This window comes from Lepisosteus platostomus, chromosome 5, assembly GCF_059453375.1.
Source record: "Lepisosteus platostomus isolate fLepPlt1 chromosome 5, fLepPlt1.hap1, whole genome shotgun sequence".
NCBI classification, from domain to species: Eukaryota; Metazoa; Chordata; class Actinopteri; order Semionotiformes; family Lepisosteidae; genus Lepisosteus; species Lepisosteus platostomus.
The window spans coordinates 40,942,787-40,951,018 of record NC_142615.1 but is presented as its reverse complement, the minus strand read 5'-3'; the positions used below and the strand labels follow the sequence as shown (position 1 = coordinate 40,951,018).

General features: G+C 43.1%; 2 non-coding genes across 2 annotated transcripts; both read right to left on the bottom strand.

The window, feature by feature from the left end:
• Nucleotides 1-915: 915 nt before the first annotated feature.
• On the bottom strand, nucleotides 916-989 carry trnat-agu (transfer RNA threonine (anticodon AGU)). The gene has a single exon. It is a non-coding gene; the product is annotated as a tRNA-Thr (tRNA).
• Nucleotides 990-2,510: 1,521 nt separating this feature from the next.
• Nucleotides 2,511-2,582, bottom strand: trnag-ccc (transfer RNA glycine (anticodon CCC)). Its single transcript has one exon. It is a non-coding gene; the product is annotated as a tRNA-Gly (tRNA).
• Between the last annotated feature and the right edge of the window lie 5,650 nt (nucleotides 2,583-8,232).

Sequence of the window (8,232 nt, the reverse complement as noted above, 5' to 3'; positions counted from 1 at the left end):
TGTCTTAAAAATATTACGTTGAAAAGGGTGACAATAAGTTTTTGTTTCTTTAAGGTAACCTTACGTTTGCCTGTAAAGTTCACATTATTTTCTGTAGCCGCAAAACCCCAATATTTCTGCTGTCTCCCGAGAAACACAAGCGTGGAGTCAAATCATATTAAATAACACAACACATCTATTAATTTAACACCCAGATGTGACAGAACACATGTAAGACTTACACACAGCCTTTAATATGCGATAGTGAATTTGCAGGTATCCTGGGGAGGGAAGAGAACTGATATTAAGGAAATACATATTTAAAGGGGGTGTAAGTCTTTAAAGTGTTTTGTCACATCTGGGTGTTAACTGAATAGTTTTTTAGCATTATTTATTGTGTTTTGACTCTATACTTGTGTTTCTCAGGAGACAGCAGAAATATTGATTTTTACATTTATATTCACATTCCCGGTGATATCGACTTAGGAACTCAACTATTTACTTGTAGTTTGACTCGTGTCAAAAGTTTAAAATCTCTGCAAACATCAAGACGGCTAAGGACGTGGAAAGAAACTCAATCACATTTAGAGAAGGTAATGTTTAGATCGGATTAATTCGAAGTGTGTCTCTGGGTGCGTTTGATCTACCAACGTTGTGATTAACTGAAGGACACCCTGATTGAGTGTGCCATAGAAACTGACACATGTCGTATTTTTTCTACACTCACAGATTTTGGGCTAAAGTAAAATAAAAAATCGTTGTCATTTTCTTGCCAGCTGGCAGTAATTCTTTTGCATTGATAAGAAAGATGAGCATTTTATCTTTCGCAATGTGTGGATTTCTTGAAAAACAAGTTGTGCCAAAAACGAAATGAACACTTCCTTTAAACATAATGCAGAAGCATATTGTCTATAACAATAAACGGTGCGCGAAGACAGGCACCGCTGGGATTTGAACCCAGGATCTCCTGTTTACTAGACAGGCGCTTTAACCAACTAAGCCACGGCGCCGGCGAAGCGCTGCCCTTTTAAAGCCACTTGCACACACCTCTCTGTCACATCTTCGTTCGGTGTGCGGTGAGCCTGCTCGCTGAGCAAGTTGAGAAAGGATGTGAAGTGGCTTTTATCCGGCAATTTCATTACCAAGGAGCTCGATGTGCTTTTGATGATTTACAGGGTGTCCAGTGCAACACAGGCAATGGGCTGCTGGGATTTGGAGCCAGGATTTCCGTTAACTAGACAGGTACTTTAACCAACTAAGCCACGGCGCCGGCAGAATTCTCCTCTTTTACTGCTGCTTGGACACACCGCTCTGAGACACCTGCGTTAAGTAAGCGCTGAGTCGGCTGGCTGAGCACGTTGCCTCCTTTACATTCAATAGGAGCCCCGACACTAAGAGAAACGTACAAAAATGGCTTTTATCGGGCACTTTTCATGACCAATGCGCTTGACATCTCCCACGGGCGACAGAGTTCATTTATGACGCTTTTCCTTTCTTTCTTCTTTCTGTACACTTTGATGAAAAAAAAAGAGAAATCATGTAGAGAAAATGTCTTTTTTACATGGAGAAAACATGCACCAGGAAATGTTGTGTTTAGAAGAAGTGAGTTAACATGAAAAGTGACCTAAGTTACCGGAGCAAATGCTCACCTAGCAAGATCTGCTTTACTGCAAGAGAGAAGTAGAGTGAAAGACGTGATCATTTCACGCCGTTGTGGAACAAAACGCTATTTTCTTTGAATTCTAAATCAATTAGAAATTCAGAGCGACACATAAAGGCTTTGTCTGTTTAAAAGTGATGATTTTTTAAAACTGATAAAAATGTAGAAAACACGTTTCTTACTTAGAAATTGTAGATGGGGTGGTGTACTAGTAGCGGCGCTGAACTCACCAAAGTGCAATTCAGTTACGTGATGGGCTAGTGGTTTAATGGATAACGCGTCTGATTTCGGTTTATAAGATTGTCGATTCGACTTCTACCGGGGTTGTGTGATTTAAATCAGGCTCCTCAGAAGCAGATGTCCGTTATGTAAATAGACCGCACCTGAAAGCAAACGTTGGGTCTGGTTTCCTTTCTTTCCTGCATGAAATAGCAAATCGTTACAAAAAACACCAGCTAATGTCCAATAGCGTTAGTCATTTAAACAAACATGAATATACCGTAGGTCTTGGTACATGGGAGTGGATTTCTACCACAATTAAAAAAGGGCAAATTATAATTACAGGCTTCAGACACTTTTTCATACAAAAGTGACCAAACACTCCCTAACTTTCAGGTTTGCTTGGACCTGTAACAAAAAGGAGGTCTGGGACTTCCATTCTCTGATGTTACTGTCTCTAAAGCCGGACGTGATGTTTCGTGGATGTGCAGTGTGCCTTTTCTATTGTCGTGTTCGAGATGATTCGCTGTATAAGCTCCTGACTGGGTGTTCTGTTTTTTCGTTCAGATTACCTATGTGGTGTACAGATAAAACCCGACTGCGTGGTGTAATTTCCGGGTTCAGCACCAGCAGCACCTGCAAACACATCAGCTGACCTCGACGTGATTTGAACACACAACTTTCTAATCGGGAGTCAGACGCGCTACCGTTGCGCCACGAGGTCACTCGCCGCAAGTCCTTTTAATTCCCCCAAAGAGAACAATCAGCGTCCCTGAAAAAGATTTATTTTTCATTTTCTCCTGTGAGGAGCGCCGCTCTTCCAACGAGGGTCTCTTCTTCTCAGAACACAGATTATTCTTTCCGTCCGGCTCTCTCACAGAGAGCAGACACACCGTCTCCACTGATGTGTTTACTATATCTATAGATCTGACCCCCTACAGCCCCGATATTCCTGGACGGGATATTTACCACCAGCCTCATGAACTTCTCATCTTGACCTCTCCCAGGAGGAGCACAATTAACACAGAATCCTCTCCATTTAGCAAATAACACAAAACACTGTTTACCTGTCAAGACAGAAAACCAGGCTGCTCCAGGTGAGGCTTGAACTCACAACCGCGGCATGACTCCACTGATTATGTCATTTTACATGGCCTGAAACAGGAAAGAGATTCGAAGCCGAGAAGTTATGGTGTTTTTTTAATACTTGCCTACTCTTTCAATTTTTCCGTCAAGTCTTTTATTTGGGAGTACTTTCAATTGATGTTAATCCTTGTCCCGATGCAAGATTCTGGGCCATGGTGCATCTTGAATAATGTTCTTATAGGCTTCAGTTTGGAAAAGTGCGCTCTTCAGAAGCTACCGAAAACGCTAATGGTTACATAACACTTAATGCAAAAGCAACGTTCGGGTTTGAAAAAGAATATTACTTGCTATGAATACAAACACTGTTACAGGAGGCGTGTTAGGGATATTTTAGCTTAGATCATCAATTCATCTTACATTTCTTCTCCATCTATATCAACAGCGTAATCGTTACTGAGCGCTAAAGGCAGGTCCTGGCAATACAATCTTCTTTAGAAAACATTTTTAAAACTATTTCCACTACCATACGTAAAGTAAAAGATAGCGATTGCACGCAACGAATAAAATCTCTTTTCCAGGGACATTGTAGCTAGATGCAAATTACAATCGAAAATGTATCAGCTTTAACATTTTCTTTTGGATCCACAGGACGATCAGCACGAGACCCAAAATATACCTGTGTTTGATTGTACAGCGTAGATTGTACAGCATTTATTTTTATATTTATGTTAAAATGAAGGTAAATATATTGTAACGCTTACGGCCGACAGGTACTGTGTAAGAGCCGGCGTACCAGAGCAGGTGACGTCACCGCCCTTCCCTGTGATAGCAGGACTACAGCTACTGGGCTGTAAAGAGATCTCTCTTTAGCTCACGGGGCTAGGTCGCTGCAGAGAGACGTGGAAGTCCCGGGTTCGAGCCTCAGTCGGGATGGGGCCGACCAGATGCGGCAAGGGCGCCCGCCTGAGCCCCCGTTGCGTTACAATATCAAAATGTCAACATCCAACTTCACAGTGCTAACGTAACAATGCTTGGCAAATTCTCAAACAAATCCGCGTTGTATTTCTAAACTATTTTAGCAGAGGACGCAACAGGAGTATAAATGATATCTCCCGCCAGCCATTCAAAGATACTTTGTGAATATGGTTGTCTGGGGAGTTGCGGTGTTGATCACTATTTGACTTCCCCGGTCTCAAGTGTTGTTCTTGGACACGGGCAAAAGACTGGCATTTTCGGCAAATATAAAGAGGGTTAAGGTTTCGGCTTTAGCGGAGGCAGTGTTTACATTGACAATATTAAGAACATCGTCGCTGGGTGGGCTTGAACCACCAACCTTTCAGTTAACAACCAAACGCGCTCGCCGATTGCGCCACAGAGACTGATGAGAGAGGCTTTTCTCTATTCGCACCTTTCCGGTCAAAAAATAAACATTGCTTGCATTTTCTTGCCACTCGGCAATATTCCTTCTGCTCTGATAGCCAAGAATTAAATTTCATTTTTCACAAGCTGTATGAATTTCTTGAAAAACAAGTTGTTGCAGAAAGGAAATGCATTCATGCATTAAACTAAATCAAGCCCTATGCGGTTGTCCAAAATGGTACTTTCTGCACAAAAAGACAGGAAGAAAGGCACAGCTGGGATGTGGAGCCAGGATCTCCAGTTAAAGAGACAGGTACTTAAAGCAACTAAGCTACGGCGCCAGCAGAATTCTTTTCTTTTACAGCCGCTTGGACACACCGCTCTGAGCCATCTGCGTTCAGTAAGCACTGAGTCTGCTGGCTGAGCAAGCTGCCTCCTTTACACGCAACAGGAGCCCCGACTGTAAGAGAAACGAAGAGAAATGGCTTTTATTGGGCACTTTTCATGTCGAATGCGCTTGACATCTCCCAAGGGCGGCAGAGTTCATTTACGACACTTTTCCTTTCTTTCTTCTTTCTGCACTCTTTGATGAAACAAAGCGAGAAATCATGTAAGGGAAAATAACTTTTTTTCATGGAGAAAACATGCATCAGGAAATGTTGTGTTTAGAAGACGTGAGTTAACATGAAAAGTGACCTAATTTACCGGAGCAAATGCTCGCCTAGCAAGATCTGCTTTACTACAAGAGAGAAGTAGAGTGAAAGACGTGATCATTTCACGCCGTTGTGGAACAAAACGCTTTTTTCTTGGAATTCTAAATCAATTAGAAATTCTGAGCGACACATAAAGGCTTTGTCTGCTTAAAAGTGATGATTTTTAAAAACTGATAAAAATGTAGAAAACACGTTTCTCACGTAGAAATTTAAGATGGGGGTGGGGTATTACTAGTAGCGGCGCTGAACTCACCATGGTGCAATTCATTTATGTGACGGGCTAGTGGTTTAATGGATAACGCGTCTGATTTCGGTTTATTAGATTGTCGATTCGACTTCTACCGGGGTTGTGTGATTTAAATCAGGCTCCTCAGAAATAGATGTCCGGTATGTAAATGAACCGCACCTGAAAGCAAACGTTGGGTCTGGGTTCCTTTCTTTCCTGCATGAAATAGCAAATCGTTACAAAAAAAAAACACCAACTAATGTCCAATAGCGTTAGTCATTTAAGTAAACATGAATATACTGTAAGGTCTTGGTACATGGGAGTGGATTTCAACCACAATTAAAAAAGAGCAAATTATAATTACAGGCTTCAGACACTTTTTCATACAAAAGTGACCAAATACTCCCTAACTTTCAGGTTTGCTTGAACCTGTAACAAAAAGGAGGTCTGAAACTTCCGTTCTCTGATGTTACTGTCTCTAAAGCCGGACGTGATGTTTCGCGGATGTGCAGTGTGCCTTTTCTCTTGCCGTGTTCAAGATGATTTGCTGCATGAGCTCCTGACTGGGTCTATTCTGTCTATTCCTGGACAGGATATTTACCACCCTTTTATCGTGAACTTCTCAACTTGACCTCTCCCAGGAGAAGCACAATTAACACAGAATCTTCTCTCCATTTAGCATTTATCAAATTGCGTGGATGCAGACATCACTCAGAATCACCTGTATGATTCTCCAGAATTCAAACTGGCTGTGCTTTAGTGCTTTCAAAAATGTATAGGTGACTAGCTTCCTAACAGTTTTCAACAGCATTTGAAAACGGCTGTCGATGCATTGGGCTTGAACCGACCCCGGCTGTCTTGGAAGACAGCTATGCCCGACACTACAACATCAACGCACACACCACAGAGCCCCTCAGAACATCATACGATAATGCCACTGATATCGGAAGCTTTCTCCAGCATTTGTGCTGATTCCACATATCGCGAAGGAATCATGATATTGTTCAATACTGTTGCTAGACGTTCGAATGGGTTTCAGGGCCAGGTGGACTGTTTCCTAGAGAGTCACGAACCGCAGTGGTATTGTATTGCAGTGAGGGAACAAGTAATAGGTTTATTCCATGCTGAAAAAAAGAAGAAAGAGAACACAACGTTTCGGCCGTGGAGCCTTCTTCAGGTGTGAGAGAGACAGGGCAGTAGGCAAAGGTAAAGTAGCGGGAGAACAAAGGTTGGGAGGGAGGAGGAGTGAGAGGCGGGAGTAGGGGACAGAAAGAGAGGCCAATCAAGAGGTGTGAAGTCAGAATGGGTGCAAAGAGGTGTGAAATGAAACTTCCAATGAATGGAGAAAATTTAAAAGAACATTAGTCTGTCGTTAAGGGAAGGGAGAATGTGTGATCCTAGCTGCAGAATAATTTTAGTTTCGGTGGTCTTTCTGATGTATGAGTTCGGAAAACCATCTTTGAGAACACAGACGGAGAGATTAGAGTGGTCGTGGCCATCAGAGGTGAAATGAGAAACAATGGGCTTGGAGAGATCTTTAATCTTCACAGCCCTGACGTGTTCTCTGAAGCGGTCTCCGAGTCTCCTTCCTGTTTCTCCAATGTAGATGGCTGGGCATTTACTGCAAGAGATACAGTAAATAAGGTTGCTGGAGGTACAAGATGCTGTCTGGGTGATCCGGAATTGTCCTGAGGGGCCTTGAATGAGTGTGGTGGTGGCTGTGTACTTGCAGGTGATACAGCGAGTTCTGTTGCAAGGAAAAGTGCCAGGTGTGGATGGTTGTTTAGGGTGGTCAAGGGAGCTGTGAACAAGGAGGTTACGCAGATTAGGTGGTCGGCGATATGAGATGATAGGGCGATCAGAAAAGAGGGCCCCAATGGAGGGATCATCCTGTAGGATGGAAAAGTTGTGGTTAATGGTCCTGGGGATAGGAAGTGTGTTAGGGTGGTAAGGAAGCACCAAAGGGATGCGGTTGTTACGGCGGGAGTTCCTGATCGGGTTGATGGTCCGGGGGGTGTTTTTGGCTCGGGCAAGGGCCCTGTCAATCACACTGCTGGGGTATCCTCTGTTGAAGAAAAATGAGTACATTTCGAGGGCTTGGTTCTCGAAGTCGATGTCGTCGCTGCATAATCATCGTAACCTAAGGAACTGTGAAAAAGGAAGAGAGTTTTTAGTGTGGTTGGGGTGAAATGAGCTGTACAGGAGGTAGCTGTGTGAATCCGTGGGTTTGTAATAAACTGAAGTGGACAGTCGGGGGTAGTTGATAGAGAAGTTGATGTCTAGAAATGGAAGAGTAGTGGAAGATATGTTAACCGTATATTTGAGGGACGGGTGGAAGTTGGTGAAATGGTGCAGGAAGAACTGAAGCTGATCGTTGGAGCATGTGGCGGCACCGACGCAGTCATCAATATATCGTTTGTAGAGGTCAGGGACATAGCCAGTGTAGGAAGCGAAGAAGCATTCTTCTACCCAGCGGACAAAAATATTGGCATAGCTGGGTCCCATTCTGGTGCCCATGGCAACTCCACTGACCTGACATTTCCTAGAGAGTCACGAACCGCAGTGGTATTGTATTGCAGTGAGACAACACAATGCCTGCTAGACTATTCATGCTATTCGTGCTAAATGCCACAGATTGTGTTTGTCCAGTTGTGTCAGTCATCCTGAAGCTACAGAAAGTCAGACGCAAATGTGCTGTAATACTTTCAGGAAGTTAGGATTTGTTTGTGCAAAATCCGAGAACATTGCTCTGTTATCTTATATCTTTGCTCTGTCATCATCATCAAGGCTCTGTCATCTACTGCTGAAAATGAGCAGTGGTTTTCTCAGAATGCCCTATGTATCCAAAGGATGTAAACTATAAAATAGTTAAACCTATGTAAACCTAAAGCTATAAGGGGAAGACAAATGTGAAGCGTTACAGCAATGGCATATCATGAGATGATTAATCGCAATTTCCATAGGAGCCCCATGGTTGCCTGGCAACCATC